Raw genomic sequence first — 23,060 nt, 5'->3', positions numbered from 1 at the left:
TTAGGAGCATTGGTTCAGGACCTATTTCAAACTAGCTCCTTGTCCCCCCCTCTTATACTTTAATATATTTCTACATCTTCACAGAATACTACCGATAGCTTGGACACACCAAGCCCTACTTCTTTTTCTTCCTCCTCCACGAATGATGAAACTAATTCATTAAAGGAAGACGGTGCCAGTTTGGTTAAAAGATTATATTGTTAGCAACAAGTAGCAGCATGTTAATGTAGTAATGAATAGTAATGTTCGCATTATAATTAAACATTATATTTAGATTGTTTGTTTTTTGATTTTTTTTTTTTTATTATTTTATTTATTTCCTGTGTAGTTTTCTTATATTTATTATTTAAGGGAAAAAGGGGGGATGTGTTATGTCTTCATTCTTAGTGCCTTCGCTCACTCAGGATTCTGTATGATGCTGTTTCATGTTGGATTGTATTAGGTCATGATAGAATGTATCTTTTGTATGTGGAGTCAGTTACTTGCTGCGATTGGAGCTGTTTGTATGCTGGTTCAGCTCTTCGACTTCAATAAAGGATCTTCACCTTTTTAACATTCCTGCATCCTTCATTACACTGACCCTTACCTAGCAACCAGCAGTAAAGTTCTACAAAGAATACAGAACCATCAGTGACACAACCATTCTATAACCAACTTAAAGAAACAGGATACATATTAGCACACTACTCCACTGAATTTATGGGAGAATAAACAGTGATAGTGCTAGTTTGTGACCTGTTTAGTTGTTCATTTAGTTGTTTGCAGTTTAATTTTTTTTTTAATCTGTGAGGTTCTCAGCATTGTATCTTGAAGTCTGTTCTGAAGCTCTGTGGTTATACTGAATAAGCAGCTACCATGCTGTTATGTGACATCCCTTTATTAATGTAATAACTGCACTTTCACAATTGCAGTATTAACCTTATTGCTTCTCAAATTTGCTTGAAAACGCACCATTTACCAACTTTTTTCAATATTTTCTCGGTGGGGAACCCCCCCTAACCTCCCTTTAATTGTTCAGGTTCGCTCGCTGCACACGCCACGGTGCTCTCCCACAGAACATTTATGATCCACCACCACTTTCAAATGTCACCAGACAGCACTGATTGTCAGTCGAGTTTTTATGGAATTGCAGGTTTGGCTTTGTCTCTCAAAGTGTCATGTTATTAACCATTAATGTCAATTCTAATTCAGACCCTCATTGTTATTCTTCAGCCATAGGCAGTTCCTGAGACAATAGGACTGCTCTTTGGCATTGTTCGGATTGCTGCAGTTCCTGAGTCAATAGGATCGCTCCTTGGCATTGTTCTGATTGCTGCCTCAGTTAAATAATCTGCTTTTGACATTATTGTTACAAATGGCATAGCTTATATGTTAAGAGGGTTTCCCACTTTCTCATTAGAACTTTGAGAAAGACAATATAGAGGCATTTAATTTAAATATTGGCGGTTTCAAAACAAAATATGCCAGATTTTTGGGCCATGAGGCAAAGTGGTAGGTGGTGGGCCGGGCTGCGGAGTTGGGGGGGGGGGGGGTGGCCGCCATGTGTTTTGCAGGGGTGCTCAAGTTTCGTTACGCCACAGCTCATTACAGGGATGCTGCAAACAAGGTGGGGTCATGGCGTTGCTCTGTGAAATCTGCCAAGAGGAGGGATCACAAATTTGAAAACACCTGCACATATTGATTGTCCAGAAGGCAGCCGTTTAACACACAACAATAGAAAGCCCACTGCAAAGTATAATAGGTGCTCTTCACGCGACCACTTCAATGCTATACAGGTCTGTAGCAAACTGTGTCGGAGGCGCGAGGTCCGCTCCACCACAGGGCCCGAAGAGGCTTGTGTCACGAACCATACATGTCTAAAGATCTTATTAGAGGACAAGGCACGAGAAATTACACTCACCTGTCTTGTTGCAGCTTCGACAGTTTAGGGTCCTGCAACCCCTCTCCTACTCGGTCACCTTCTTACGTTCACCTTCGCGGCCTTGCCCGACCAGTCCACCGGCGAGCATGGGAGACTTGGCGCGCGCGCACACACCGGACCTACGTACCATAAAAAACCCTGAGACAACCGCAGCGCGCGCGTGGCGCCCAGCTAAAGTCTATGACAACCTCAGCGCGCGGCACCTAGCATCTTACTCTGACCCCGATTCATCCGAACACACCACCTCTGCGGACTAGCGCCGACCAGCTGCTTCCTGATTGGTCTACCCCGGCGCATGTTCTCTGCTGCCCCAGATAGGCCTTCCCCTGACCACGCGCGAGGTTGAGGTTCTTTCCTCTATTTCCGCTTGGAGAGTTACTGTCATGGACCTGGATTTTTCCTGTCCGTGGCAGCCATCTTAACTCGTCTGACTGCCGTCACTGTTTTCCTCTGCACTATCACCGTCGGGGCTAGCTGAGCTAATGTATAAAGGTATTGGAGGGGGTTCGGGGTGTCATGCTTGCACATTTGATCTATGACCCTAAGACAGCAGAGGATTTCAAGATGCTGAGGCACCTGGTCAGGACTGGCTTTAGCCCTAGTTGTACTCGGTGTGACAGTCGGTGTTTGGCCGCCCCCAATGATCTCCTTCCCAACAGATTCCCTCATCAGCATACTTCAACTGTGCCCCTCATCTCTCGATAGTCCCTCTCCAGGGCCATAGTTTCGGGGGGGGGGGGGGATGTCTGGGGCGTTAGACACCCCCTAATAAATCTATTCTTTAGTAAATATTCGGGTAGGTGTTTTCAGTCCGGTGTAGTGAAGCGTCTGTGGATTTCCCCTGGGATTTTTACATACACAGTCAAAACACGTGCACACACAGTCTGTCATATTTGTTATACGAAGGTCTTAAAAATGTTGGTTATTTTACATAACCTTGTGTTTCATGTACTCTTACAATCTGCACTCGGCTTCCTTTCCACCGCTCCTTAAACTTCCATTCTTCACTGCTTCCCTTTGTAAACTATTTTACCATGCTATGCCAGCATGGTTGTTGAAAAACCTGAGGCTCACACCCCGTTAATCGTAATGACCATGCGACGCTCCTTTCCCTCTCTCGCATACATTTCATTTTATTTTATAGCGCTACTGATACCAGAATAGGGGGTCCGAGCACGTTACATCACACACGCATTATAGAGAGAGACAATGAATTATACAAGTGTAAATCAGTCTGTAGCTTATGTTACTCAAGACAAAGGATTAATTACAAGGTGTAGGAATCACGTCACCCATACCAGTAGGCAGTATATTTTAAGAATGTTTTGTATAAAGAAGAGCAAACGCAGGATTTAAAACGTACCACAGTGGTTAAGGTTGGCTTTACTAATCAGAATGTATTTTCACCCAAACAAATCCTTTTATTCAAAATTGTAATGGAAGACAGAAATAAAAAGCATGACATTTTAATGTATACAATGCAGTTTATGTGAATCCCTTTGATGACCGTGCATAGGTCACTATGCTATATCATGATTTTAACTTATGAACTGCAAGTAACAATAGGATCTCTGTCAGTGCTTGAGACAGAAAAATAGAAGTGCAGGTTCTCTGTACTAGAGTACCTGCTTGTTGCTGAGAAGTGCCGGTACTCTCCAATTAAAAGTATTATGTTTCTCTTGAGAAGTGCCGGTACACTCCTTCTCAAAATAAAAAAAGTGCTGGTACTCCGTACCGGCCCATTTAAAGCACTGATCTCTGCGATAAACGCAGTGACCCACTGAGCTAGCCAAATACATTACGGTTCTGTGATCTGGATGGTACACTTTCTTTGCAAAAGGCATATTAACCCTTTGCACTACTTTATGATGAGTCAAAACTGCGACTAGACAAAACTCTACCTCTCTCCAGCAGAAACATTAATCACCAGTTAGCTTGCCATTTTTATTGTTGCCTGAAAACTGCTGAACACTCAAAGAACTCTACAGCAGGTGCTTTTAAACCCATACGTTCTCGCTAAACACAGCGCCACCTCCCCACCGAGCTCCGCACCAAGTGCAGCTGCACTGCTCACAGCTCCCTAAAGCCAGCCCTGAACCTGGTTTACTATTCCAATTTCGCATCCTAATATTTTCACAAAAATATTAAGGTGGTTTTTACAATGGTAAGTCTATTTTAAAGCAATGTTAACAATTAACCCAATATCATAGGTGCCAAGTTTTCAACTTTCTTATGTGTGCAATTTCATTGTTTTAAGTGTGTGCTTGTGTTACAGCCTGTGCTTTGTGTAACAGTAATTGTTTAACTGAATTATGATTATAATCGAACAAATAAAATCATGTAAGATGATAAATACCTTAAAACATATCCCTTTTATATAGGGGTTTTCAGTGACTCGTTTTTATCCATTGGTTAAGTGTAGTGTCATTCACATTTTGCCTTCTCCCTCCATAGGATACAAAATGTGGCAAATAGCAGCCCACTTCAGCAAATCACTTAGCTGACTGTGAGTGACAGCGCTCGGCTCTTGCACAATGTGCACATCTGCCGCATTAGTAGCCCTCTTGAGTGCCAGGGTTTCTGGTGCAGTATGTGCTTCTACATAAAATATATATGCAAATATATTAGCAATTAGACAGTGTTTGATGTCTTCATACAAAAACCTTTTACCCAAAAAAATTGGCAAAGTCAAAAGTTAAGCAGGCAGCCTTATTGACTTTGCCAGTGCTTGTTGAGCTCATCCTCACTCATCATGTACTGGGAAGCCCTGCAGTCTTGGGCTATCCCAGCTCTTGCTCCTTGATTTGTCCAGTCAGGCAGGCAAAGGAGGAGTGAAAGTGTGGCGAAATGCCGGGATGTCAGACTGCGTGGGCAGCTCAGCTGAGCACAGGAGTCTTGGGGAATGAGGCTTCTGGAGTAATTCTGTTGCCTCTGGTGCTATGCAGAGCCACTAAGGTGTATCTCATGCACTGTAATGTGGGTTCCAGGCAGCGCTACTCACTGGCTGAAGACTGTAATTGAATTTAAAGTTAAGTGTCTGCAGAGAGCATGGACCAGTCACTATTAGACTCACATTTTTGCACTTTGTTCTAACTTTTAATCATAGCAGCTGTTAACGTCTCCCTTACTCCTTATGATTCAGCCAGGCTGTACACACTGAGAGCAGCTACAGCTCAAAGTATTTTTCAGCCCACTAACTAATAACTATTTTAGTCTGGATTACACGCCAAGAGCAACTGCTGCAGAAAACAGAGGAGCTCTTTAAATTGCATGTCAAAATGTTCCAGTTTTGGAATGTGTGAATGATAAAATATTTGCGTTAGTTTGATCTGTAATGTGGGGCACTCCGCAGAGCTAAAATATTGTGTAGAAGGCCTGAGATGTAATTTAGCATGCCAGTACAATCCTGGTAACTGCTTCCTTGTGGTCGGAGCTAAGGGAACAAGCATTTGCAATGCAATTGGTCTCGCCTTTGGAACCTTATATGCATTTAGCTATGCAGCACATTAGCCTGGGTGCTGAAACATCTACTGTTCTTTAATATGGAGAGAAAGTAAGCACCAAACTGTGTAACACGCCAGGTATGGGAACACATGAAGAGAAATATTGCCTTTCATTGGGAAATGGTATAGTCCAAAGCTCTGTTTTTAATATAAAATCAGGGCCTTTAGTGGTCATATCCCTGAAAATTCAAGATTTGAAAAAAAATATTGTCTACGGGTGCTCGTGGAAGACAATTTCTATGGACTGGACTCTAGAGAGTTCTTAAGTGATTCTGGTATGTTACTGACCTCTGTTGGTTGTTTTCTATCAAGAAAGTTAAATAGAGGCAGTTGCCAGAAATTTTTAAAAAAAGAAAGTCCCTAAACAGAAAGCAATTCTGGTATTTTACTGACCTCCACTGGTCGTTTTCTATCAAGACAGTTAAGTAGATGCAGTTGAACAGAAAAAAAAGTCCCTAAGCGGAAGCAGACTAGGGCAGATCTCCAGAGCCCACAAAATACATACACATATAAGTATATACTAAAGTATATACAAGAGGTCTCGAATGCTCGACCTAAAAATATTAGAAAGCACATGCTTTACTATCCTATGTAGCTGTGTACCTTTATGTGTGAAAATTGTTCTTTGTTTCTGCATTGTAATAATAACACATTATTTTGAAGCATTAGTTTTAGTTCGAAGGCTACCCACAAACATTTAGAGGTGTGCTCATTTTCTACAAATTATACATACATGTCAACATTTGGAGAAAAAAAAACATTTGGAAACAAAGAGGGATATTATGACTTAGCAACCTGGGGAGAGGGGTATTTTCCACTTTGATTTACATTGATGTCGGGGCGATTTTATCCAGTGAAACCTACAGTTTTGTATTTAACCAGGGAAGTCTCCTGCGTAAATCAAGTCCCTTTGAATTGTAACAATCCGAGTCTTAAACTGTTGAATTCTTTCTTTTTTAGGTGTTGCCAAGGGACAGCTTTAGTTGTTAAGACTATTTTTAGATGGCTAAATACGTACAGTGGGCTTAGGTTCTGCCCACTGATTATCACAGACCAGCTTTCTTGTCAAACTCATTTGTATGCTCCTTATTAAATGGCTTTCCTTCTTTTTATTTAGTTTGTTCTTCCCCAAGAGCATAGCTTGTTCACATCCTGTTCACTGGGTGATTTTTAGCCTTGCAGTGCTAATTTTCTTTGAGCTGCTGTGTTTTTTTTTGTGTCATTTTGATGTTAACTTTTAGAATTGCGTGTGTTTTCTTGCTTTCCTTTCTCTTGCCTGTGTGTTGCTATTCCATCCCTCAGCTTGTCTGTTTGCTTCCCATACCTCTCCCTGCTCAACTTACTCCATTGTACGCTCGCTTCTCGCTGCCATGCTGGTCAGCAGCTTTTATTTGTCCCTCCACCACCTGCTTCTTCATTGCTGCCCCACCCCTTGTCGCTGCCTTTGTATGTAATTTTGTTTTAAAACTTTTCAACAGTGCTCGCTTCTACAGTTTTCTAACATAACTTCTTTCGATTAACATGCTTTTACACATGCAGAACAGTTTTAATGTATTAGAAAATAGTCATTAATTCAGGTTCACCTTAGTTAGTATGGCAAGCCTTCATCCTGCTACATTTAAGATCATTCACATTAACTGTAGAGAAACATGGCTGTTTATTTTATGTGTATGAGCTTTGCTTGTGTCTTTTTTTATTTCAGAAAATCATGGAAATTACTGCCTCCCCTATGGTATTTGTTCTAATACAAATGTAATGTTTACTTCCCTCTGATAGATGTTCCTTCTATTACAATTCTCAAGGCTGCTCAGCGGAACTTACAATACTCAAGGCTGCTCAGCCAAACTCTGCACTGTAGCAAAAACAAGCTATATTGTTGCTATGTTTCTTAATGCATGAGCTTACATCCTTAATCAGTTATACACTTCCTTAACCAATTGGCTGTAATATAAAATAGATGATGCAGAGAGGTCATAGAAGCTAATAGTTTTGATTGGCCATTATGGTTGAACATTGTTTCCGCTTAATATCATGTCATTAAATGTGTGTGCATTTTTGTTTCTGAACATTCTAAAAGAATGCACTGTTTGGAGATGAACCAGATGTTAGATTTTTTTCACTTTTTTTGCCAAGACTTTTTGCTTTTGGATAGATGCTGAGACTGCTGCAGACTTTAGCTTAGACGATTTGCTAGCAGAGGTATTTTCTTTGCCTGAGACCTTTGAAGTGAGGTTTATTGCTGTGGCATGAGACCTTTTTGAGCTTTTGTTTGGGGACAGGCTTTGCGTCAGTCTGCTTGTTAATCTATTTGATTTATTAATTACATGCATTCTGTAATGAATTTTTTTTTTAATGAACTCACAAGCTGATAACTTAAGGAAACTTGTTGGCTGCAGTTTATAAATAGACTTGGACTACGTCCATGCAAGATTTAGTCCCATTCCCTCTAATGACCCTCCTAATTTATTTATTGGAGCATAAACAGTATGGTTGCCAAGACTGGGAAGAGGCTTATTAATTAAGCTAATTGGTTGTCAAAATGTTGGAGAGTCATGGAATGTTGACAGAGGACCTGAAGATGTTGTCAAGACGTTTGATTTGCTGATTATGAATAGATTTTGCGTGGAGGGTTTTGCAAAGTATTATGTTTTGATGATTGCATATGTTATGTGGTGATATTGTGTCATGTGCGCTGTGTGACATATTGTGATTTGTTGATAATGGTGCATTATTCACCTCGAGAATGGTCCGCGATGTTTGTAAGACCAGTAACAATCTGATTTAACGCCATACTACTTTCTCCTGTTAGAGGACTAAATCTGTTTTCTAAATGCAGAATGTCTTTAGTAACAGTATTGTCCTCCATATTTTTAGAGGTCCCCTTAGTTTCCGAGTACAAGGGCATAATTGAGGTGGGGGCAGCCAAAGCTCCTTGGGTTTTGACCTTATACGAGGGGAGCGAATGCGTAATTCTTACGCTGTCAGTTTTTCGTTTACAGTGCCTGCCTCCTACCCTTGATAAAGGTTTATCCAAAGGTGTCTTGTTTTTTAAAGCAGAAGTTGAGGGGGCCTGGGGAGGTAGCACAAGAGGCTCTGCTTTTTACAATCTTCTGGAGCCAGCGGGGAATCTTCTTATTTTTCAAGTGTGTGAGCCCCTATAAGAATTTCACCCTTTCCCCAAATATCTCTATTTCTGAGAGTTTACCTATTTACCGAGCCGGTAACAGTTTTGATGCTTTCATCGCTCTCTGCAGAGAGCAGCTCTTTGGGCTTAGAGCCTCCTCCTATGCCATCAAGGACCCGACCCCTTTTACTTACCGAGGTAATTGAAGGTTCCACCACTTCACTGTTTCTTGGAGAACGCTGCTCCAAAAAACAGCCTCAAGTGTAGGCCGCGGGACCCCCGCTCCTGCTGCCCCGGAAGCCAATCCTGGCTGTAGCGTGCCAGTTCCTGCTGAGTCGTGCTGCAGCCTCCGCCCACACGCCTCCTCGGAAGCTCGCCGTTTCAGGGTCAGAGAAAAGCTTGTGAAAAAACGAGCCCTGAGCCTCCTCAACGTCCCCCGATATTCCTCCTTACTAAAGCAGAGCCCCACAACCTAAAAGCACAGGTAATTCACGCCAGAATTGCCGAGCTATGGGAGAGCCCGCAACCGGCACTACCTATCCGCCACCATGTTCCCCTCCTACATAGTAAACTGATACGGAAAGACTTCTGTCCACTCTGTTAACTGAAGTCAGGAAAACATTTGCGGTTTCTGAGCCAAATCAACAGAAAATACAAGGGACGTGTGAAGAGCTAGAAGATAGGATAAACAATTTGGTAGAAAGAGTTGGGGCAATGGAAGTTTCTCATGAAGACCTCAAAAAAAGTTGATATTAATAAAGAGGTTATCCTGAAACTGAAAAACAAACAAGAAGCTCTTGAAAATAGCGCTAGAAGGAATAACATTAGGATCCTGAATGTTCGTGAGGGGGAAGACATTAGGGGGTTTACGATCAATCACTTAAAAAAATATAATGTGGATGTGGATGAGCGCAGCCTAGTATTCAAAGAGTACACCGTGACCCAATTCCAAGATGAACAGGGAAAAAGAATCCGAGAAGGATCTTGGTGAATTTCAAATCGTATTCATTAAAATAGAAAATCCTTTCCGGGGCACTAAAAAGGGGTCACCTTTTCGATTACTCGGTATGGGCCTTGCCACTGTCCTAGCATTTTATGGTCAGAGGTGGGTTTCATCAACAGAACTAGGTCGTCGATATTGAGACTGCGTTCTTTGGTCTTTTTACCGTAGTACCTTTTTTGTGCTTCTTGAGCCTGTTCTAGGTGTGTCTTTACTATATTCCAGATTATGTACAATCTGGTTTTTAATCCTAACACGTAATCAGGAAGAGGTTTTGCCCCAGCAGGCTCTTCCTCCCATCCCTCTTTCAACATGTCTAAAAGAGTACAGGGTTGTCTCCCATACAACAATTCAAATGGGGCTCTTTTGCTATTTACAGTGGAGGGCAAAGAGCGCCACTGGCAACATCTCCTCCCATTTTCGTGTCTCTAATTCCAACAGCTTTTTTAGTGTGGATTTCAGGGTGGCATTATACCTTTCTACAAGGCCATCTGTCTGGAGCTGGTAAGCGGCTGTCCGAATTTGTTTTATATTTAGTTGTTGGCAAACCTGTTTCCTCAACCGTGATACGAAAGGCGTGCCTTGCTCGGTTATAATTTCTTTAGGAAAACCAACCAGAGAGAAAATATCAATCATGGCCCTGGCTATCTGGGTATCGTTCGGTTGTCTTAAAGCAACGGCTTCCAGGAACCTGGTTGCATAGTCGACTATTACCAAGGCATATCCACACCCACTATGAGGGGGAAGAAGAGGACCTATGATATCCATCCCTACTCTGGAAAAAGGTTCTTCTATCACCGGGGGAGGATGGAGGGGAACTCTAGGAAGCATAGCCTGACTATTTGTCTGGCAGATGGCACAATCTCTGCAATACCTGCGGACCTGATGGTATATACCTGGCAAATAAATGTTTTCCAGGATTGCTTTCTCAGTCTTCTCTCCCCCGAAATGCCCACCTAACAAGTGACTATGGGCCAGGAACAGTACTTTATCCCGGTATTGCTGGGGCACCAATTACTGGGGTTTCAGCTCTCGTCCTCCTTTCCTATACAACAAACCCTTTTCTATGAAGAAATGGGGACCTACTGTGTTCGGGTCTTGTGCTGCAGAACGATTCCAAGCTTCGCGTAGCTTGGGATCCTCCTACTGAGCCCTGCGAAAGCCCTGGTCGTTTTCTCATACCCCCGTGGTGGCAGACTGGGTCAGAGCAACAGGAATCCCTTTCCGCTTCTCTTTACGTCTTTGGCTCTTGCTTTTTCGGGTTTTCCCTGGGGAAAGTTTGTGATCCTGTAATTGTGAAAAGAGTGCTGTCTGTCTCCATTCGTTTTCCTCCGTTACTGTTTCCTGGATCAACTGGTTCATATGGGAATAGTCTGTTCCCAGCACGAAGGGTTCAGGCAGCTTCGGGATCAACCCCACCGTGAGGGGTACTGGCGCTGAAGCTGGATCAGTGTTGCATGTACACCTCAGTGGTGGTGTACGGTTTCTCGTCACAGTGCATGCACTGGATTGTAACCATGCCTGTGTTTGTTCCCACTCCTCCTGGTATGACCTGGGGTCGTATGATGCTTTGGAGACACCCTGTGTCTGTCAGCGCCTCCCTTGGTTCTCCGTTTACCGCCTCCTGTCTGTGGTAAGCGAGTGACCCGGATGGGACAGGGTTGCAGACGAGGGACCTGGTGAGACTTGTGTCCATGGGTTCCTCCCTTTGAGGACATACTCGCGCTGTATGGCCGTGTCCACCACAGTGGAAGCATTGGGGCCAAAGGGGAGCTGGTTGTCGAACGGTGGGAGGGGGAGGTCCGGGAGGTAGTGTTACTGACTCTGTTCTTCTCCCAGGAGGTGGTCTATGGGGTCTAACGTTTGGGTCCCACCCCCTGGTTTCCAGTGTGAGTCGTCTCTCCCCTTTTGAATTTCTTGTGCTCGGCTGTAGGCACTTGCTGTCTCCACTGCTTTCCACAAGGTGAGGTCGGCGTGCGGCCGAACCTACCGCTGAATAGGTGGATGGAGAGACAACAGATATTGTTCTGAATATATTTTTCCCATGATTTCCTCATTTGTGGCGGTCATTGGTTTTAACCATCTGTCCGTCATGTCCCTTACTCTATAATATAGAGCCCGTGGGGTTTCCTGGGGCCCCTCTCGGATTTGGCGGAGGCAAATTCTGTATGTCCCCTCATCTATTCCCATGCGTTCGAGGATGATTTTCTTCACGTCCTCGTAAGGAGTAACCCCAAGCGAATTGGCAGTCTGATAGGTGGCTTGGAGTTCCCCGGTGAGGAGTGGCCCTAGATATTGGCCCCAGATATTGGCCCCACTGATCAGCCGGCCATGCAGCGGCTCTGGCCTTCCTCTCGAAGTTGGCGAAGAAGATGTCCGGGTGTTCTCCACTGACCTACTTCTGCATGACGACTGAGGGAAGAGCGGTGTGTCCACGTTGTTGGGTTAGTGTCTCAGCCTATCACATTTCTTGTGCTTGGCTTTGCTCTGTGAGATACCTATGGAGTTTTTCGCGATCCTCCTCAGCCACTGCCAGGAACTTCTCCATTACTTGGCCCAGCTTTTCCTGGTTCTCCGCCATCTTCTTTATAACGGCCTCCATTTCCCGGGATCCCACTTCTGACACCAACTGTCGGAGAGATGGGCGGAAATGAAAGCTAGGAGGCCGTATGGGGTTATCAATAGTGATCTTGTTTTTATTAAATGGCAATAGTAGGGTTCGTATTAGGTGGTAGATAAGCTGGATGACCGGACAGTAGATCTGTCCCTCTCGACGTTGACTCCGCCCTCTGGATGGCCACTTCACCCTCTGGATGGCCACTTCCCCAGGATACTCGAAAAGAGAGCGGCGGTCAGTCACCTGAACTACGGTTCCTATGTTGCTTTACACCCAGTGAGGATAGTGCTTAGCGGCTGTTATTCGAGCGGTGCCTCCTTGTAGAGCATGGGGAGTGAGGGAAGACCTCTGCCAGATTTCTAGTGAAGATAAAAAAAACAGAGGATAGCCTCTCCTCTCTTGAGCAATGTGAGGGGTTTCTATCTATACCCCTGCACCCTTGTAGCCTCCAGAACACCCCGACTGGTCCTGGTCCTGTGAGGCGTCCTATAATACACATTTCATGGCACCTCTCGTGCCTTCGGGTTTCTTGATTCTGGACAGTGCCTTGTGCTCCCCTATAGTGATTGTCTCTCTCTTCCCCCCCCCCCCCTTTTGTACAGCCCCCCTCCCCTTCCCCATTCGATGCACTTACCGCCACTGCCGTAACTCTCCTGAGTTATGGCGGCCAACACTCGTCTCCTGGGGAGTCCACCAGTCCTCCCACCACGCGTCGAGGTCTTCCTCCGTGGCAGCATCCTCCTTCCTCTCGGTCTCTGGCTTGGGTCCGTTAGGCTCTCTCGACGCTGGGGATTGTTCCTGCTCCGGCTCCTCTGCGTCTCTTTGGTCCGTGTCTCCTTCTTCCGGGTTGCACCGCACTCCTCACGAGAGTCTCCCTTTCCGTACCGCTGCCGCTTCCGATTAGCTTCCCATGGAGGCAGATTCCTCGTCACTCTGCAAGGGAGAGGGCGTGAGGACGTTGTTAACCCCGTGGTTGCCTTCTTGCTTTCCCTCAACGGCATCGTGTGGAGTAACGGGGCAGGTTTTGCGGTGTCCCCACACAGGCTCTTCCCGACAGCGGGTATTTCCACGGTGGGTGATCTCTTCTAGAATGGGGAGCTGAATACCTTCCCTACCTTAGTGTCAGAATATGGCCTGCTGCCGGAGCAATTTTTGACATATGAGTTTATTAAGCGATCCTCACACCAGCTGTTTTGCATCCGGGATGTGGTGCCACCCACATTCAAAGTTTTCCAAACTGTTCACATGGCGATAACATGAGGCAAACTCATTAGATGGCTCTACAGAGCTTTCCTGCAGCAACGGAAACACTTGTGCGGCGCTCCAGGCGGCCTGGGAGGAAGTCTTTGCCTGTGTTCTACATTAGTCCTATTGATTTAAAATACTTAACTACCCCCTGCAGGGTTTCCCGAGGGACCCGGTTTTGATTTATTCAGTTTAATATTCTTAACAGGGCCTATCTCACGCAGGTGAGACTCGATAGGATTTTCATGAACCTACCCTTTTTGTCTGTCCTCGATGTGCGCTACCCACAGGCGGACCTCATTCATATGTTATGGGCTTGTCCTTCCCTGCAGCAGTACTGGGCTCAGATTATACTTATTCTGTCAACCATAACCGGTTTTGTCCTTCCAGACTCACCAGCGGACTTGCTATGTGGGCTGTTTCCCTCCTGGCCCTCTCTTGACCTGACTGCTTTTCTGGATGTAGCCCTCATTTTAGCTAAGCGGGTGGTCATGAGGTGGAAACAGTCCTCACCCCCTATATTGCTGCTCTGGGGGTCTAGTTGCAGGGGTGCTCCCTGGGCTTGGCATCAGCATGGCGGTAGCATGGCTTATCTCGAGCTTTGTGGTGTGTGTTCCAGAGGGGTGTTTCCTTTTTCAGTTCTATTCTATAGAGCAGATTCATTGATGTGTGATGGGGTTTGATGGCACCGGGAGAGTGGGATGGTCGAGGTTAGTTGGGTGGGTGGTTTATTGTTCAGCTGTTCCTTCATTTCTTTTTTTCTTTTTTTATTGTTTGCAAGAGAAACAAGGTCACAAAAAATATCACCAAAACAGCAGAGTTGCCGCAACACCGGCGACATACAGCGACAGTGCAGGTCTAAATGTAGTCACAATAGTTCTGAAATTAGGCTAGATTCAGTCCATAATCTCCAGACCGGACAGGCGGGCCTGCGGAGGCTCACATATGTCACCTCTGTATTCGTTCCAACGCGACCACACCTCCCCCCACTTTCTGGGGCACCCACGTGCCGTATATATGGTCTTCTCCTGCAACATGCACCAATCCATGTCTTTTTGCCAGTCCACCAATTTCGGCAGCGTCGATGCACCCCATAGACGGACTATGTTCCGTTTCGCCACCATTTGCCCAAGCGTGACCCAAAGTCTCCCCCGTGTAGATAAGTCTGTGGGCTCCTAGATATTCAGTATACATCTCTTAGCCTCTGTGCGAAGGTCAACCTCCCACACCTCCCGCATGCAGGACACAACTCGCCTCCAGTACCTCTGCAACCCTGGGCATTCCCACAAAATATGGAGAAAGGAGCCAGTCTCCCCACAACCCCGCCGGCAGAGCCCCTCCCCCCATCGCCTGAAGTCTTGTGCAAGAAACGTATATTCTGTGCAATATTTTAAGCTGCACGAGACTGAGTCTGGCCGATATCGCCACCTCCCTTGGGGACGCCAGAGCGGTAACCCATTCCTCGTCGTCAAACTCAAGTCCATCAGCCACCCACTTCTCCTTCAGGGATTCGAGTGGATCAGGGGGGTTAATTATCAGTTTTTTGTACATGAGCGAGATGGCATGCTCCGGCATGTGGCCATCCAGCAGCCGATCTTCGAGTAGGGAGGCCTGCGGGGGGCCTAGTCCCCGGTGAGATGTTAGCTTGGAGGGAGTGTCTAATCTGCAGGTATCTGAAATACTCGGTGGGCGCCAGGTCGTACGTGTCCCGCAAGTAAGCAAAAGATCTGATTCCCTCGGGCCCCCACAGGTCTTTCACCTGGGAGATCCCTTTAAGGTCCCAGCTACGGAACCCCTTTGTGTGACCCAGGCTGCCCAATCTCTCCGACGCCCACAGGGGGGTGGCCAGGGTCAAAGTGTTGGACCAGCCCAACTTACGATGTGCAGCGTGCCATATTTGCACCGAGTGCTTCGTCGGACCCGTGAGTTGAAACTTGCCGGGTTTAGAGTAAAGCGCGACATCGTAATTCCCACCCGGGAGCAACCATCTGTCCATCCCGTAACCTGGGTCATTCCCGTCGCTATACGTCCCATGATGGATCGCCGAGAGGTGAGCGTCCCAATAGTACTTGCGGATATCCGGGAGGGCTATCCCCTCGTCGTACCATCCCAACGTGAGTTTTCGCAGTGCTATTCTGGGCGCACCCGACCAGAGGAGGGCTCGCTGTGCCGCCTCTATAGCCACAAAGTAAGAATTGGGCACCAAGTCTGGATAATTTTGTAGGGCGTAGAGAAATCTAGGGAGTGCCATCATTTTAAAGAGGGCCGCGCAGCCCAGCAGCGACAATGGCAGTCGCTGCCAGGAAGTTGAGTCACGCTGGAGCCGTCACAATGGCGGCAGTAAATTCTTTTCATACCGGAGAGTCTTATCCCGAGTGATAAACCCTCCGAGGTACCTGAAGCCGTCCTCCGCCACAGTAAGCGGGCAGTCGCTGGGAAGCCTGGGAGGGCTGCCATGGAGGACATATAGGAGGGACTTGCTCCAGTTGATGCGGAACCCCGAGTTCCGCCCAAAACTAGTAAATATATCCATCGCTGCCACTATAGATCTCTGCGGTTGGGTTAAGTAAAGAAGGATACCATCGGCGTACAGCGAGATTTTGTCCTCCCGTCCGTCCGTCCACCGTATCCCTGTGAGGTAGATGTCCTGCCGGATCCACGCCGCTAGTGGCTCAAGGGAGAGCGCAAATACTGTATGCTGGAAATGACGACTTGGCTGAAAAATAATGCCTTGCAATTTAATGGTGCCAAAACTGAGATCTTACATTGCTCAGTGGGCAGGGTACCTCTCGCCCTGCCTCTCAATTTTTGGCCTCTTCCATTGGACACCCCCCTGGTCCCAGTAAAGACTGTACGTAATCTGGGGGTCTGTTTCAATGAGAAGCTAAGTCTTGAGTCGCATGTTAACAAGGTGGCTTCGAACTGTTATATGATTATGAGAGGATTACGCAGGATCCTACCTCTACTGCCCCTCCATGTGAGAGGTACAGTAGTTCGATGTATTATTCTCAGTCGCCTGGACTATTGTAACGCCTTGCTGCTTGCTTCCCCAGCTTATCTGATCCGGAGGCTTCAACGTATCCAGGCAGCTGCCGCAAAACTTGCCCTTTTGAGACCGCGCTTTTCATCCAGCACCAAGGCTTTGACCGAGCTCCACTGGCTGCCTGTGCAACAGAGAATTATGTTTAAATCCCTGTGTGTAACCTTTAAAGCTCTTCATGGCCTTGGCCCTAAACCATTGCAAAGTCTTTTTAGATGGTATATCCCCACGCGCACTCTGCGCTCTTCCTCAGCTAGGCTGGCCTTGATTCCCAAGACAAAGAGAGCTACTTTGGGAGGCAGAGCTTTTAGCTCTGCGGCTGCGCGACTATGGAATAGTCTCCCCTCGGAGTTACGACAGGTTCAGGATCTGACACTTTTCCGTGGGCAGCTTAAGACCTGGTTGTTCACCACAGTTTAATTCCCAGCCTCCCCCTTTTCCCTCCCTTCATTATGTCTTTAGCGCCAGGATGCCCGTAGGGTTGCAGTGCGCTCTACAAATATTTATACATACATACAAATAGGAGAGGCGAGAGCGGGCATCCCTGTCTGGTGCCCCTCTCCAGGGCGAAGACCTCAGAAGCCCTGTTGTTGACTACCACCTGGGCCAGGGGCTCCGAGTATAGCCCATTTTGCGGAGCACCGTCATCATGTAGGGCCATTCGAGGGTGTCAAATGCCATGGTGGCGTCAAGCGACACCACCACCGCATCTTCCCGGATCGTATGGCACCTCCCCAATACACCATTCAGGCATCGGATGTTTAGTGCCGTATTGTGATGTGGCATGAAGCCGGACTGGTCCGGATGGACCAGCGTGGGGAGGACTGAGTGAAGCCTGTTGGCGAGAGTTTTCGCAAGTATTTTCGGCTCTGTGTTGAGCAGGGAGATCGGTCTATACGATGAACAGTACTCTCTCGGTTTCCCTTCTTTTGGTACAGTCGCTATAGTGGCCTGGCACTGATTGTGCGCCAATTTCCCGGTCGCCATGCTTTCCTCGAACATTCGGAGGAGGTGCAGGCTAAGGACGTCGGGTTTCAGCTTGTAGAGCTCAATCGGCAGACCATTAGGTCCTGGGGCTTTACCCGGGCGAAGGTCCGCGATCGCATGTTCCAGCTCGGCCGTGGCAAGGGGAGCCTCCAGGACCTCACGGTCGGCCTCCGACAGGCAGGGCATGCGAATATCCGCGAGCAGGGCATCCGAGTCCTCCTCCGGACGGTCCGACCCCCTACTGTATACCTGCCGGAAGTGCCTCGCAAATTCCGCCGCAATCCCCCGGGGTTCCGTTACCACATCTCCCGACTCCGTTATAATCTCTGGCACCACTGTACTGGCCCGCTGTTTTTTCTCGAGCCACGCGATCAGTTTGCCCGCTTTGTCGCCCTGGTCATATATCCTGCCCGCCTTGTGCTGAATGGCAGTCTGGGCAGTATGCGTGACCAGCTCCCTATACTCCGCAGTTTTAAGTCGCAACCGATGCTGCACCCCCGGCTCAGTATCCGCGCAAGCAGCTTCTTCAAGTGCCCTGAGGTCCGTTTCAACCGAAGCGATCTGCGCCACCCTTTCCTTACGGCTGCCGGAGATGGCCGAGAGGGCCTCTCCCCGCAGCACCGTTTTAAAAGCCTCCCTCAGAGTGACCGAGGAGCCGATCGATCCGACGTTGTGCTCGAAGTAGTGCTCGATAGAGCGGGACAGCTTTTTCCGCAGGTCCTCACTTTTGAGTCGCCAGGAGTTTATAGGCATCACACAGCCCTCCCGGCTACCCCCCAACGTGAGGTGCATATATACCGGTGAGTGATCAGAAATGCCGCGCGCCAGGAGGGAGGCCTCCCGTATGGTCATGTCAGGCTGTAAGGAAGTCAAAATGTAGTCTAAGCGAGAAAAGGAACGATGTGGGCCAGAATGGAAGGTAAAGTGCCTACTCGTGGGGTGCAACAGCCGCCACATGTCCGTGAGCCCGAAGGTTTCGAGTAAGTCCGCCAACCACCTTTGCCCCTGAGGCGTGTCCCTGGGGGGATGTCTGTCTAGGGATCCGGAGATCACTGCATTAAAGTCACCCCCGATGATCAACTTCCCGTCAGGGAGGGAGAGCAGGAGCTTACCCAGGTCTACATACGCTGGAGTCTGAAGGCCGGGGGGGATATACGCAGAAATGAGATTTAACCGACGGCCCTCCCATCTCCCCGATAGGCCCGCAAAGCGGCCCAGTGGGTCTGTCTCCGTGTGGTCAATGTGAAGGGGCAGGAAACGGCGAAGCAGGATCCCCACTCCCCTAGAGCCAGAGGTGAAGCCGGAGTGTACCGCTAGAGTGTATCCCCATCTGTTGAGGGCCTGACATGCATTTCCCATCAGGTGGGTTTCCTGCAATAATACTACATCAGGAAGGTGGCGTTTGATAAACTGTAAAACAATGGTACGTTTGAGCCCATCCCCCAGCCCATTAACATTCCAGCTAAGGACCCTAAGGCTGCCTTCCCATCTACTAGCCATACTCTTTACTGTAGGAGCCCGCCCGTCTCCGAGCACCGGTGTCCCCTGCAACCCCGTTCATATTATCTATTTGTGACCATACCAACCGTCCAACTACCCGCCCCCCCCAACAGCTCAGGACAATATAGATAACAATTAGGATTGCACTCCGTGGATCCGCCACCGTCTGTAACCGCTGTAAGATCCCTCCGAACAGACCCCCCCCCACCCTGCTCCGAAGGTTTTAAACTACCCACTGCCCCAATTAGCAGAGCGCCTGTCGCCCGACCCACCCCAGAGAGAGTGACCTCCCCTCCCCCGGATTAACTCTGTTAGGGAGAATGTAAGCTGACCCCAACTCCAGCTGCCATCACTGTGCTACCCCAAGCTATAGGTCCCTTAAGCGTGTGAGGCAATCAGGGGTCTATCACTAAGTCACTAAAGGAGGGAGCGCACACGCCCGCCTCACAACCCAGCCACATCAACCAGGACCCCAGTTCATGCCATATACATTACTGTTCGGTGTGGCCTGATACCATATTCGGAAGTCTCATCGTGCCGCTGTGTCCGGGAGCGAGTCCCAGCGGGGGCTGTTCGACCTGGAGCGCCACGACCCCTGGCTCTGTTTGGCGATCACTGCTCCTCCTTCCTCCGAACCGGGGGATGCCGCTCCTCTCTGTGGCGTGTGGTCGCGATCGTGCCCTCTCCGTACCTCCGTCATTGCCGTATCGAGCCATTCCTGGACCGCCGCCGGCCAAGTGAAGAAGTGGGATTTGCCCCCCGCGATGATTTTCAGTTTAGCGGGGAAGAACATCATATATTTTGTTCCGCGGTCCCTGAGTGCCGCCTTGACACCCAGGAACGAGCGGCGCTCCTGCTGAACCCGCAGCGTGAAATCAGGGAAGAATCTGATGGTAGCCCCTTCGTACTGGAGATCTCCCTGCTGCCTGGCCACTTGGAGGATGGCGTCCCGGTCATGATAGTTCAATATCTTAGCGATAATTGTGCTCGGCAGGGCCCCCGGCCTGGGCCTAGGGAGCAGGGCCCCCGGCCTGGGCCAAGGGAGCAGGGCCCGGTGAGCACGCTTAATGGTGAAGAGCTTTGAGAGCCTTCTGGGCTTCAGATGATGGAGAATGAGATCTTCCAGAAAGAGCTCCACGCTGCGCCCATCCATTCCTTCCGGCACATCTACTACGCGGATGTTACTCCGTCGTGCCCTCCCTTCCTGGTCCTCGAGCCGGAGGGCCATTTGGCGGTGTTGGAGGACGAGCTCGTTTATGCGCCCCTCAAGCCGTTTCTCTGAGGCCTGTAGGGCCTTGATGTCAGTCTCATTAGCTTTCGACCTCTCCGTAGTCTTGCCAAGGTCCATGCGCAGTAGGTTAACCTCAATCGAGATCTTGTCCATCTTTGTCTCAAGGTTGGTGCCCAGCGTCTGTATCGCGGCCATGATGGAAGTCAGGGAGGGCTCCACATGATCCGCAGCGGCTTCCAGCGTCGCCTCAGACTGCGCCTGACCGGTGGGCACCGCGTATTTATCCAGCTTGTTGGTTTGTGTGGGTTTCCCCACCTTCGGGCGCATGGTGGATGTAGACTACTGCGCCGCCAAGGTTCGTGTCCCAGCCCGGGCGCTAGCAAGCACCCCCCGAGCCTCGTCCTCACCTCCACTCCGCCCGGGCAGTGCCCCGTCACCGCACCGCTTGCCGGCCACTTCTCCGCGGCAGAATCACCGGCGTTCACACCACACCACCTGTCCACCGCACCATGGACCGCCTTCCACCTAGGGCAGCGCAGCCCACCGCGGACGGCCGCCGCAGTAGGGCTCCCTCAAATGCTGGGCGAAAGTCCGTGGGCTCGTCCGCGTCGCTCCCCCGGGGCAGGCCCCACCGGCTCACCGGCCACCCGCTGAATGCTCCGCCGGCGGGCACACCACCCGGGCCTTTGTCCACCCGTCAGTAGTTATCGCCCTGGGCCGCCTTTCTCTTCGTTGCACCACCAATCTCAAGGATGCCTCCACTTATGGCCGGGATCCCCTCCCAGGCCTGGATTGTCCTCGCGCCGAGCTCCTCCCTCAGAGCCCGGCGTGTCGTAGGCCAGCCGCCTCCACAGGCCCGTAACAGCCGGGTCGAGAGCTGCGTGGCTCTGCCCCCTGCTCCGGCGTTCTCCCCAGGGTCTTCGCAGACTCCCGCCAGTGTCCGGGCAGCGACAAAGTGTGGCAGCAGCTTGGATCCAGCCCGCAGTAGTCTGCCCTGCGCCAGCCCCACACACGATATAGGCCACACGCCGGGGCCTCAGGTAGCGGGCGCCTCGGGCTCCAGCTGCCGACCAAGTTCCGCCGCGGCACAAACAGTTGCGACTGCCGGTCTCCCCCTGAGCCTCCGAATGTCGCTCCAAGCGCCGATCAGCAGCGCTAAACTTTAGGGAGTTGGCGCTTTCACGGTGGTGCGCTCAACCCGGAGAAATGGACGGATGTTCGTGGGTAGTACAGTGGGCTCGGCGGAGCTCGGTCCCTAGGCGGCCATCTTCGTCGGCGCCTGGCCACGCCCCCCCGTTCCTTCATTTCTTAAATGTGTGAGTTCTTATCTTTTGCCCACCCAGGTCAAGGGCTGATTGGTTCTCTCCATTTCCTTCTGTTACGTCATGATGTACTCTGTACTTGATTCTGCTCGTCACATTCAACTATACACCAATTGAATATTTTTTTTAAAATCAAAAAAAGGGACATAAGGTAGATCTCTGAGAAGGCCTTACCTGGTCCCTGAATCCAGCGCTCCATCACCATAGGCCTGAACGTCTGACTTTGTTATAATCCGGTGTGACAATTCATAACTCTGATTTGACAGATTTTAGATTTTTGTTGTTTAAGTGTCAAATCATTTAAAAAATGTTAATCTATCTTTCTAAAGTGTGTAGGATTTTTCCTGTGTTGTGTCTTCACTTTATTACTGTTTTAATTGCTGCATCAATACTTTAAACATTGCCTCTAAGTTAAGCCTGATAGCTTTTTGTGCCAAGCTATCAAAGAGTTAAGCAAAGGTTAATTTAGTGACTATAGTTGCTCACCACGACGGGGATTGTGACTGTTGCTAGTGAAGGGTCACACTCTTCACCCTCCTCAACCAACAACTTAATTTCTCACAGGATTGCATCTGTGACTGAAAATATGGAGCAGAAAGATATTTTAATAGAGGTTTTGGTAAGTCCATGCAAATCATCTAAAATGTACTTGCGAAACCAAATAAAAAATGTAAAATAGTTGAAGATCTTCATAAAATGAATGCAATAGTGGTCTAATGTTGCCCTGTGGTACCCATTTGAGCAGTAATTTTGTTTAAAATTCCAGTAGATGCTGGATGGGTTAGTGATTGATTTGTGCTCGCCATCTTTCTCCATTCCTCTTTGAGTATAGCAAGTATCTTTTTGCATTTAAATTTCCTAAATACAATTCTGGTTCAGGCTAGAGTACCTCTCTGGTATACAGAAAGTCCATCAATCTTCTCTGGAAGTATTGGAAAAAGATTTAGAATCTTTAAGATTGTCTTGTGACAGTGCTAGTTCAATACCTAGATGACTTCAATAAAAACAAAAGAGCTGTAAGTTAGACACTAGTACACTTGTATATCACTTGGCTGAAAATGAGTACAAAGTTTCACCTACAAAGATGCAATCTTGTCAGAATTCATTTAAGTGGGACATCAAATTCAGAAAGGAAGGTGCCTAAAGAGTACATTTCTTCAATTATGATAATGAAGCCACCAGCAATACATAAAGGAGTGAGGATGTTTCTAGGAATGGCTTGCTACAATCGCCAGTGGATTCCAAACTTTTCCTTGATTGCAAAGCCTCTACAGAGACTGACACACAAGGATGTCTCTGATCCTGTACCTTCGGATGAAGAATGTTTGCAAGCCTTTTTGGAGCTGAGAAACTCGTTGTGTACAGCATCCGCTTTAGGAATGCCTATAAAAAATATATTTTTAGTTTTTCTGTCATAAAAAAGAAGGGTGTCCATTTTGAGTTCTCACACACCGGCATGGCAGTGCAAACAGGCCACTTGCATATCTTTCTGCAATGTTGGATCGAGTTGCAGCAGCATTTTTAGGATTCATGGAAAACCTTGCTGCTACCGAGATTGCCATTTTGCACA

The 23,060-nt window shown here is 48.2% G+C and overlaps 1 protein-coding gene and 1 long non-coding RNA gene across 2 annotated transcripts in view; one reads left to right on the top strand and one right to left on the bottom strand.

The window, feature by feature from the left end:
* The window catches only part of TOP1MT (DNA topoisomerase I mitochondrial), a 977,649-nt gene extending 975,611 nt beyond the window's left edge, over positions 1–2,038 (bottom strand). Inside the window, exon 1 of the mRNA XM_085604773.1 lies at positions 1,901–2,038. The gene's annotated coding sequence lies outside the window, so the exon portion shown is untranslated. The remainder of the gene's footprint in view (positions 1–1,900) is intronic.
* A 109-nt stretch (positions 2,039–2,147) lies between these two features.
* Positions 2,148–23,060, top strand: part of LOC146830561 (uncharacterized) — a 169,313-nt gene continuing 148,400 nt past the window's right edge. Inside the window, exon 1 of the long non-coding RNA XR_014961445.1 lies at positions 2,148–2,413. This is a non-coding gene — a long non-coding RNA (uncharacterized LOC146830561). The remainder of the gene's footprint in view (positions 2,414–23,060) is intronic.

The sequence above is a fragment of the Triturus cristatus genome, chromosome 5_1 (assembly GCF_964204655.1).
Source record: "Triturus cristatus chromosome 5_1, aTriCri1.1, whole genome shotgun sequence".
NCBI lineage: Eukaryota > Metazoa > Chordata > Amphibia > Caudata > Salamandridae > Triturus > Triturus cristatus.
This window is presented reverse-complemented; position numbering and strand designations above follow the sequence as displayed.